The 10,997-nt window shown below is 32.5% G+C and overlaps 1 long non-coding RNA gene across 2 annotated transcripts; it reads right to left on the bottom strand.

The window, feature by feature from the left end:
* Positions 1-524: 524 nt before the first annotated feature.
* Positions 525-3,922, bottom strand: LOC136812815 (uncharacterized). 2 transcript variants are annotated; one of them, XR_010847401.1, is made up of 5 exons: positions 3,873-3,922; positions 1,800-1,929; positions 1,340-1,466; positions 832-996; positions 525-720 (listed from the first exon to the last, which is right to left on the bottom strand). It is a non-coding gene; the product is annotated as an uncharacterized lncRNA (long non-coding RNA). The 2 variants fall into 2 exon arrangements; XR_010847400.1 differs by lacking the exon at positions 525-720 and having other exon boundaries at positions 721-996.
* Positions 3,923-10,997: the final 7,075 nt, after the last annotated feature.

The following is a 10,997-nucleotide window of genomic DNA, read 5'->3' as shown; positions in this document are numbered from 1 at the left end:
GTGGGTTAACATGACTTTATGGAAGGTAGAATCAGACAGGAGGTTATTCTCTTCAATTAAAGACTTTAAAAGAAATGAGATGTAAAGGTGCAACAGGTGCCTGAGGATTTGAATCCCTTGCCCTAAGATATGACTTTAGCTAAAAAGAGTAGAAACCATTCAACTAGTCCCAAAAATCAAAAAATTCAACAACACCCACAAATCAACAAAGTCTAGTACCAGATTCATCAAACAATCAACCATACACATAAAATGCTGAAATACATCACCAACATTGCAACTCAATCAAAAGATACAAGCCCAAAGTCACCAGAGCCTTAAGCATCTCCACAACCGCTACAACACTCAACTAGCCACTCCATTTTAACTAGAGTCATATCTTACAACAAGAAAGTCACATCTGAAAACGATTATCTTGATTAGGTTTAGGTTTCAAATTTGGGGGGAGGTAGCAAGCAAACGATCCTTAAACAACCCAACCTTGATGTGGTGGAATTAGGGCAATCAATCCCAGACTAGAAATCTTATTTTCAAAATAAAATAAAATATCTTCTCTTAAACTGCTCGTGTAGTAAGTTGATCAAGTAGCTTTGTGATTTGGATAATTCTTGTCAGTGTCTTCTCCATACATCATAATGTTGCTACCATGCTGGTATAATGTTTAGTAACTGCAATTTTCAGCCCTTATGAACCAATCAGTGAGCCATACAAAAAACCCAGCTGCAATAGAAAAATATTTATGATCTTTCGGACAAAAAAATAGACCAACAAATGAACCAAAATTGGACATTTATGGCCATAATTTTTCGTCAGAAATATTTCTATTCTTACTTCACAATACTGACTTGTACTGAATAACACTTTAACATTGTCCATTTTCCATTCATAAGTCTAATCATAAATTATAATCCAACATATTTATCTTCAATCCATAAATGCTATGACCAGCACTGCCACAAAAGAAACCAGTCCAACTCTGATCATCGTCTACAGTACCTGATATAAAAAGAAAAATAATGTTAGGTGGCAGAAATTCTTGTCTTAATACCAAAAGCACAAAACTTGCAAGCAACAAACACTTTGAAACTTAGGCTTCTAAGTTGACACTCTTGTCCCCTCCAGTGGTTTGCGGGAATGCATGAATGAGATTTTTCACTTGTGTGAATTTAAAAAAAATTGCGTTTGAATTAGAAAACTTTGAGTGAACAGAAAATGCGTTATTTGCAAAAAGTATTGCATGAATCATGAATTTGTAAAAAGATTTGAGTGATAGTGAATTAAAGGTCCAGTGGGGAGGCGTCTTAAAAGGAAAAAAAATTATTGCTTTGATAAAACATACCTCGTTTAGATATTTTCCATACTGCTGATGGAGATGTTAACGTTTGATATTACGATACTATGATTGTCTTTCATTCAAATTAAGAGTGTATTTATTCTTAATCGGTCACAAGTTTCGATAGATTTATCTGAAATGAAAGTAGTGTTAAAATATTAATGGAAATATCATACAAATTAGTTTCATTATGTACTAGTTATCACATAACTTCTCGTGCAATACGCGATATTTTACTTGTTCCAAGATTTTACCGATATTTTTCCTCGCCTTTGACCCGAATAGAAAAAGCCCCTGCCTAGTACAATTACCCTATTTAAGGGTATAACTTAATAAAGGATTTTGAAAAATTATACACTCTAATCAACATTACACAGAAATATTAGCCTGTGTAAAACAAATCCCCGGGCAGAATTTTAGGCTTTCAACCCCATTTAAGCCAGAAGATTTTCACTCTATGTATTACCTTATTGTCTGGATAACTGGTTTCTGAGCATTCGAGGTCTTTGTCACTTTCTCTAATCCTGATGTATCGACTTGGTCTTCTCATAAACTCAACCAAATTGTTGTTGCCAAGATCGTTGACCTGGTTCAACCTGCATGTTACAATGATATAAATAGAGTATTACGTACTTTCTGATGCTTAAGAGTCTTTATTGACAATGGGATTCCAGATTTTGCTTCTGAATACCAGGCTATATCTTAGGAAAAGCAAGGCAGCGTCCCTTAGTGGCCAAAAAGGGCAGTTTTTTACTAACACTTTAGTAATTTCAGGAGGGGCAGCGTCCGATAACCAGATGCTTAAAGGGCATGAGAAATGGCCTGGATACCCCAGGTTGAGGCAATTATAATAAATAGAACAAAGTCAGCCTTGTTAAGAGCCTTCTTTTCGATCAAATTGCGTAAGTATCGTACCACCATATTTCTCAGAAAAATCAAATACATTCACAATTTGTACGATATGTACAGCGGAGTTAGCTTTTTCAAGACATAAGAATAGATATTGTAATGTAGCAATAAGGCAAGGAAGAAGAGATTCTGACCTGCACTGGGTCTTTATGGGTTTCACTTCAAACAGAACAGAAAATTTAGGGTGGCCATAATGTTATTGTGACACCTTCAAATCGATGCCTGTATCCAAACTCCCAGTACAGAAAAAAATACAAAAATAATCTGGCTAGATTAGAAATTAATATTAGGATAATTTTAAAGAAACTTTCTTTAAATACTTTCACTGTTTTATCCCCATATTATTATTACTAACTTCCTGATCTAACCCTCGTTTAGAAAATTCAAATTCTGTTTTCCAAAAAATTCATAAATCTGCATAAATTCTGATTTTTTGGTTGACATTGTGGACAGGTGTTTGCGACAAGAAATTTATCCATTTCAAATTATTTGCGACAGCTCTTCAGTGAAAGATTTTTCGGAATGGTATATGAATATATAGAAAGAAATTACTTAAATTTGAGGGGTTTTTGATCAACAGAGCTTAAGAAAAGCACAAAAACCAACTTTCCCTAAGGAAATGCAGGCAAAAACGTGTATTCCTCTAGAGATTAAATGGTGGAGGGCATCAAAATAAAGCACAAACATCTGTTTTCCCAACTACGGAAAAGTTGGATTAATTCTGAAAAGTTTTATCATGAAACCAATGTGTTGTACCTGCAATCATTGTCTTATTAAAACCCATGGCAGATAATTGGGCTTACGTCTGGTATTGTCTCAAAAATCAGTGCTAAGATTCATACATTCAAATTGTCATTCATGAAAACAAAAACAATTTATGTCAGTTCAGTCAGTATGAAAAATATACATAACTTTTCAAAAAAAAAATAGAACCCAACTTGATTTCTGATTTTTTATTTCTCTTCTTTTAAACAAAAATTTGGAAAGGTTTAGAGAGAAAGTTCTAAATTACTTTCAATGTTGAAATTTGATTGGGAAAGGTAAGAAAGTAGTTTAAATTTTTCAAATCCCCTCCAAACAGATACTTTGTATTTTCTAGCTGGCAGCTGCTCCTTGTCCAGTCAGGGAAATCCCTCAATTGCGATATACTGCAATTATGATAGTTTTCATTCGTGGTTAGCCTACAAAGGCTTATAATGGCTACATATAGTGCTGGTCGACAAAGATTTAAATAAACAACGACTGTAAAAAATTGTACGAGAAGAAAGCTTTTCTTTATTTAAAACGATCTGATCCACAGAAATATTTTGTCTGTGCGTTAAAAAGAAAGGATCAATTGTGTGTACAAAAATTGCCTGTTTTCTCCTTGAATCTTGAATTCTGTTTCTTGAATATACTGCAATTGCAGTGTATGAAAAATTCAATAAAAGTGAGGTTTATACCGCAATTGCAGTAAAAATTTACTTCCGCAATTGAGGGATTTCCTTGACTGTTGTCCATAAAGCGATAAAAGTACATCAGGATCAGAGGAGAAAGTCACTTTGAATCTCCATCTTTCTTTAATACCTTTATATTCAAGATATGGATGAATTGTGTAACACGAATAAGATGGAAAACAGGGAAAAGTTACCTTTCATCGACGGTGAGAAGTCAGTGCTCCATCTACTGTCCACGTGCTAATTATCCATTTTAAAGGCCCTCAGGATTCTGCCAAGCCTTTATATGTAAATAGCAGAATCTTGCCCATTAGGTACATCATGAAAGAAAAAAACTGTCTATTTGCATATGATTTTCACAAAAACAGAGCCCCAAAGTACTTTTCCACCTTCCTCTCTCCCATAGGTAATAATGCTCCCCATGTCACAAGAAACAAGCAACTGTCAATCACCAGAACAAAGACGGTAATGTATGGATCGCACAACATAGCTAATCTTATCACCAAAGACTGGAATGAAATCCACCCCCATCTACCTTCCCTTGACCAAATTACCAGCAAATCCACTTTCAAGGCCCACCTTCATGCTTACCTTCTCACTAAACTTGCCTCAAGTTAAATCCCTTCCCTAACTCCCAAGGTTTCTTTATAGATGTATATATTATTATTTTTATTATCATTGTTATTATCACTATTACCTTTTTTTCCTTTTTTTTTTTTTCTTATTTTGAATTATTCCCCAATTATATGACACCCTCTAATTTAACCAGCTCTGTCTAACTCCACCAGTTTCCCTCTCTCTTATTGTTATATATACATTTGTTTTTGTTTTTTTCTTTTTTAATTATTTTCTTCCTTTTCTGTTATCTGTACTTTTTTTTGTTTCTATTAAACAAAACTAAGCACTGTATAATCTTACTATTTAACCTAAACTCTTCTCCAATAATGATTTTATGGCACTACATTCTTTTTTCAAGGTTGCTAAGGTTTTTACTAGTTTATCTAATTTTCTTAGTTTTCCTATCGTATCTAATACCAAACCATTATTGAGCTCCTCTATTAAAAACTGATCATAAAAGTTTAGTCAATAGTAGTAGTAATGTACATTAGTTTTTATTATAGCTTTTTCTCTTTTGTATCAAAGATATAATTATGATTTACAATCATATATTTACAAATAATTGAAAAACCTCACATAAAATTTATAGCTATATCAATGATGATATATTTTAAATGTAATATAGTTTATAGCCATAGTTTAGCAAGTCAGTTGTAAATTCTTTATGATCTTGCACGGTGAAATATATATCTATCTATCTATCTAAAAGATCTCATGAAACTTTCAGGATGAATTTAAAGGTCGCGGGAAAATATCGACTTGATTAGCAGCTAGAAAAGTTTTCCGGTACTTTTCCGGATCAGGATTAGCAGTGTGATCGCTTGCAATTATTATGAAGTTCCGAGTTAGTTCCGTAGTATGTATGACTCGATAAGTCAAACGAAGTAAATTTAATAAATAAGCGCGGAATTTTTTTTCAACACATGTTGCTCTTCACAGACAAGACGATAACACACAGACAGGAGGTACTTCTACGAAAATCAAAGGTATGTTTTCTTTCTACGAAAATTAAAGGCATGTTTTCTTCCATCCTTCTACTACTATGATATGGCAATGTTTGATATCGATATAGAGCAATACTTTTAAGAAGATGAATGAGTACTTTTTTACCTCCTGAAATGACAGAATTTGCCATAAATTTGGGTGGATGCGGAAAAAATGGTTCAATCTGATTAAACTGTAAAAGGAAAATAGAGCCCCTTTTTTTTGCTGCAAATATAGAATTTAGAGGAAGATCTGTCAAAGTTTTCTGAATTCAAATGACATACTTTAAGCTTTTTACAAAATTTCACTGAGACAAACAAATCGAACCATTAATATAACATCTCTTTTTGAAAAAAATAAATTTTTAATCAAACTTGGCCAAACGCACTTGACCTTTTTACACCCTTAACACAGTCTCAAGTCTCGGTTGTGTTGCAAGTGGTACCCTAATAGAAGCACTCATCACTTATGCTTCAAAGTATAAAAATACAGTTTGCATGGTTTCTGTATTATTTCCGGTCGGTATGTGAAAGAAAATTATTAGCAGGCTAACATTCTGAGAAATCCTTCTAATTGCACGATTAAAATTCCGAGATTTAAATGTGTAATTGCACGGCTATCAAATTGTACGGTTTTTGAAAGTGTTTTTACCTATCAATTTCATGTTCCAAATCTAAATCAGTATTATAATCATTGCTTACATTGAGATACATCATTTACAAGTTGTTAGAAAAGAAATGAAAACACTTTTTGTTTGTGCAAGTTCAAAATAGACGATTTTCCTCAAGTTTTCTCAGAAAAAAATCTGGAATGCTTGGTCAATTTTATGCAAAATTTTACGGAGATTCCGATTCAAAAATCAGTTTTTGGCCGTTTGACCATGGTTCCATCCATCTTTTAAAAAAGTATGCCCCACTATATTGCTAAAGCTTCTTCAAGCAGGGCGGAAAATTAAGCGTGCAATTGCACATGGGTGGACTCAGACAGACTATGATAAGCGCGTATTTACAAGTTTATGCCCGCGGAAGTTAAGCGTGCAATTAGACGGATTTCTCAGACTGGCTAATCTCCTTCCAAGAATATCTCCTTAGGGGGCAATCACTAATATCTTCATTTCGCGTCCTCGTTGGGTCTAAAAAGCGAGTTGGTCTTTCGTAAAAATTTTTGGGTTTTCTTAAAGGAAACTGTCAGCCAGCCAGCAGTCGAAACAAATGGTGTTATTGGTGGTTTCAAATTATGACCTTTGAACACTGTGACCTCCGACCCTAAATGGCACATGTAATGATAAACAAAGTCAAAATGTTGCTAATGCACTAGAAATTGCCCACAAAAAAATCGGCAATAATAAAAATTTTTGAATGAAGGAAATGTCATTGACAGAAAACGTCCGACAAATTTAATGACTCAATTCTACTCAATTGACAGGCGGTCGGGTGAAACGAAGATATTTGTGATTGCCGCCTTACATTACTCATGTGTAAAACTACATTCAAAGATTTGACTAATATAATTCTTTCTTTTTTAGGCTTGCTGATGTTAAGACCCTTTTCCCTGATCGATTAAATGGACTGATGTTGGTATATGACTATATGGATAACTATAATAGTTTAGTCTAGAATTAAATGTGGATATGGTTAATTTAGTCTTCACTTTACTACTAAATAAATGATTAAGTTAATGTTGCTCTTATACTTTTTGATAGGTGTGACAATTTCATTTCGATCAAGCATGTTGCAAAGTTACTTGGACATGTGCAAGATTAACTTGGCAAGTTACACTTCCATTTTTCATTGACCATCATTTGTTTTTTCACCAATTTTTGTAACTTTGGGAGTTTCTGCCCCTGGGGTAACTTTTTTTTTCATCTACTCTATACATCTTTAATATCTCTTTATCCTTACTTGGTTCTAATTTTTCACCATTAAAATGATCATTAAAGTGTTTGTTTCATTATGAATACAATTTCTAAAAGTTAAGTTGATCATATTGATGGTATTCTCTATGCCCCACTTTATTCACTTCCTCACCAAATGTGAAAATTTTGTCAGTCAAACCTACAGGATTTTTTATTGGACCCTTTTCTTCATTACTTTAAGGGCAGAAACTTCTCTTTTCAATGACATCGAACTGAAGACTTTGAAAAAAATTGATTTGATAAATGTAATTGTAGTTATGTAGTGGTGGTACTGTCTTGTTTGTCTAAATTTATCTTGATATATGTGGCCCTGATTGGTCTGGGTTTTCATTATCAATAAATAGCTAAGAGAAAGGTGTTAGTCAGACTATTTATATGGTTTTTTAGAAACTTGGCGAGGACTATTTATCTTTTGTAGTTTTTGCACTGTGTTTTGTTGGTTTTTCTTTTTGTTTTAGTATTTGGCAATGGAATAAAGGCAACAACAATACTCACTACTTGTGTTGACTTGTGTTCAACTCCAATCACTAACTTACAGAATCTCTTAAACAAAGACAACGTGATACTGCAACAATGATTACAGGTATGTTCACTACAGATTATAACGTGTTAACAAGAATTGCAAAAGAAAGAAAGTAAATTCATCAACTGACTGAAAAGTTGCCTAGTTTTGACCATTTTCCGACCCTTTACATCCATCAGTAAAGTTTGTTCTTAATTTGTTTGTTAACTTCTGTTTGGGAGATACACTTTCTTGCTGTATGGAATAATTCCTTGCTGCATTACTAAATGAAGTGGTTTTAAACTTACTTTACAATTACAGATTTCCAAGCATTTGTATCAATCATCCTGCAATCACGAAGCTGTTTAATAATTCTTTATCTGGTGGTGTGTATTAAGACGACTCGAAATCTTGACAAACCTCGTTTAACTTCTATCACCAACTTAGTTGATCAATCAAAACTTGTCATCGGAAAATGGATTAATTTACGCACAGTTCTACTAACTCGGCAAGTTGATTTTATTTCATTCATCTATCTACAGCCTACAGGATAATTATGAAATGTGTGTCCTGTTCATTTCTTTCACTCGAAAGTGTAAATGTGGCTAAATGAGTCATTTTATTAGGGTTATGCGAAGGAAGATTTTTTTACAGAAGCTTTCTTTTCATGTTTTTGACCGCTGTTAAGTAAGTGTTTCATTACTCGTACAATGAGATGAATTGTCAACCAAAGTCTCTACCAATTAAAGACCCTGTTGACGATTTAATCGCATTACTGACTTTGGTTGTTGATTTGGTGGTATGAATATATTTTGTTGTTATTGTTGTTGTTTGTTGTTGTGTGGGTTGGTAATCAAACACAAGCTTACAGAAATTTCAAATCATTTTTGAATGACTCATTTAGCAAACTTTTTACACTTTTAACTGAATCTTAGATGACAAATGGACTGGATAAAATTGCTTATCTTTTATGAAGAATTTGAACATACTACTGCAGATATCTGTTATATTTTAGGTTAAATGGTTTGATGTTGGTTTGTACTCTGCACGTCGAATTATTCGCTGGAAGGCTTGGATCGAAAATTGTTAATTAAAATCATTGGTATCTTCTACAAATGTCAATCTCACCGATGGCTATCAAACAAATTTTTACCAATCGCTGCTTGTGATACATGGAAGTTAACAGAATCGGGTAAACAAAATACATGATCATTCCTTAATTCATTTAATTTTTTTTCTTAGCATATGGAAACTACTTAAAGGGACATAATAGTACTTGCGAAATTTGTAAACAAACTGTGTGCAGCGGGTACAAAATCAAAACAAATGTCACATGTCAAAATAAAAAATCAAACGAAATACGGCTAATTTTGATTTCTCAATTGTTTTACAAGTTTTTTTGGACATGTGATTTTAACTGTTCTCTTTAATGACACGTGGTTCGTGCAATGTTTACTTTTTCTACTTTTATGTCCCTTACTTAACCAGATCCACATCTAGTTCCAGTTTAGAAAAGTTAATGATAGTATTTTAAATTTGCTTGTAAATCGAATATTGCAAATTTTCAAAAATAGAAATTCGTAACGAAAATACAAACAGACTTTATTTCTTGTACTTAAAATATAAGGCTCTTCGTGTACATAAGATAATCTTTTCGGAAAAGTAGTTTATTTCCATTAAATCACTACTAAAACCCTTTGGTCGTCTTCTTTATAAATGGCCATTTTGAAATTTGCCATGATTATCGAAAATTTAGTTTCGCTCGTCGCGAACGTGGTTGATATTTTGCCAGAGAGACCGGCTTTTCGGTTAATAATCCATAATTATTGTGCCATCATACAGCTCTATAACTAAATTTTAAATCGTTTTAATTCTTTGTCTTAATCTTTTGAGTATCAGATTGTTTGGCTTCAAAGACTGTCTAAAAATTAATCAGTCGATTTACTTTTTTGACAATTTTTCGCATGCTATACAGGGTGTCCCTAATTAAAGTATCGAGTCGAAACACAATTTTCTTTTCTTTGTCATTACAATTACTTTATACGTTGTAACTACCTTTTGTAATAAGCCTGTGTGATGGAGAACGTTCTTATATTTTAGCGATAATACACACAAACTTTTCTACTCAATCGCATGTTCAAACTCGATACTTTAATCAGGGACACTCTGTATTAAAAAACTATACAATTTTGGAAGGATATATCGATTGATTAAAGAATTTTGAAATGAAGAAGAAAAATAAGATGAACATTTTTTATTTTAAGAATATTTGTACGTTGCTGATTGTAAATCTATAATAGAGTTTTGGTATTTTTGTTAGATGAAAAGTCAAAGCGTGGTGATATTTGCCCTTTTGGTCAATGTAAGTCGTTTTAGAACTTTAACTAATTTAATAATAGCATGAAAAATCTGAACACATTTGAAATCAGTCTCTCTCAATATAATTTTGAATTAGAAAACGGCTTTGTGTGCTCGTTTAAAAAATAATCCAAAAAATGAAAATGAGTAAAAGTAAATCAACTTATAAAATGCATAAATGGATAAAATATTAAAGATTATTTATTCAATAGAACTACATAACGGTATATAACTGCTTAAATCTTTGCCCTGGTTGACTTAAAAAAGAGTTTTTTGCTGTGTTTTTTTGTACAAACTTTCTATATAATTCGTTTGAAAAATCCTTTTGAAATTCTTTTTTTCACATTAAAGATTTGTTCCAAGATCAAAAAAACACTATTCGTGTAAAAATGATGATTATGGCAAAATTAACGAAGAATAATTTTATTTAATTCTTCATTTCCAATCATCTTTCGATTTTTCGATCTTTTTTTGATAATACTTCACTCCTGTTTGTCTTTTCAACGAGCACAAACCCGCTATCTAATTCAAATTAAGAATTTAAAGCCTCCTTTGTCTCCGCTGCAAATTATTTTGAGACAAACTTCAGCTTTTTAGTATAGTATTTACACATGCTAAGAAATTGTCAATTTGAGATCATTTTATTTACAAAAAGACAAATTAAAACCAACTTGACAATCTCTAATATTTACTGAATAGTAAATAATATTATCAAAATTAAAAAAATATACAATCATTAAAATATTGTACACAGTTTGCACAAGAACAATTTATTTTTGCTTTCAAAATTTTGGTACTTAAGCACTCTACTAAGTCTGGTGTTTTAATTTCATTTGGCAGTTTATTCCCAGCCTGTCCTGCCCGATAATGGAAGAAGTTCAAGCAAACTGCATTTTTTGGTAGAGGAAGTTTAATTTGAGCGCCTCTTCTGAGTTTTGGAGC

Source organism: Clytia hemisphaerica, unplaced genomic scaffold, assembly GCF_902728285.1.
Source record: "Clytia hemisphaerica strain Z4C2 unplaced genomic scaffold, Clytia hemisphaerica genome assembly, whole genome shotgun sequence".
Lineage (NCBI taxonomy): Eukaryota > Metazoa > Cnidaria > Hydrozoa > Leptothecata > Clytiidae > Clytia > Clytia hemisphaerica.
This window is presented reverse-complemented; position numbering and strand designations above follow the sequence as displayed.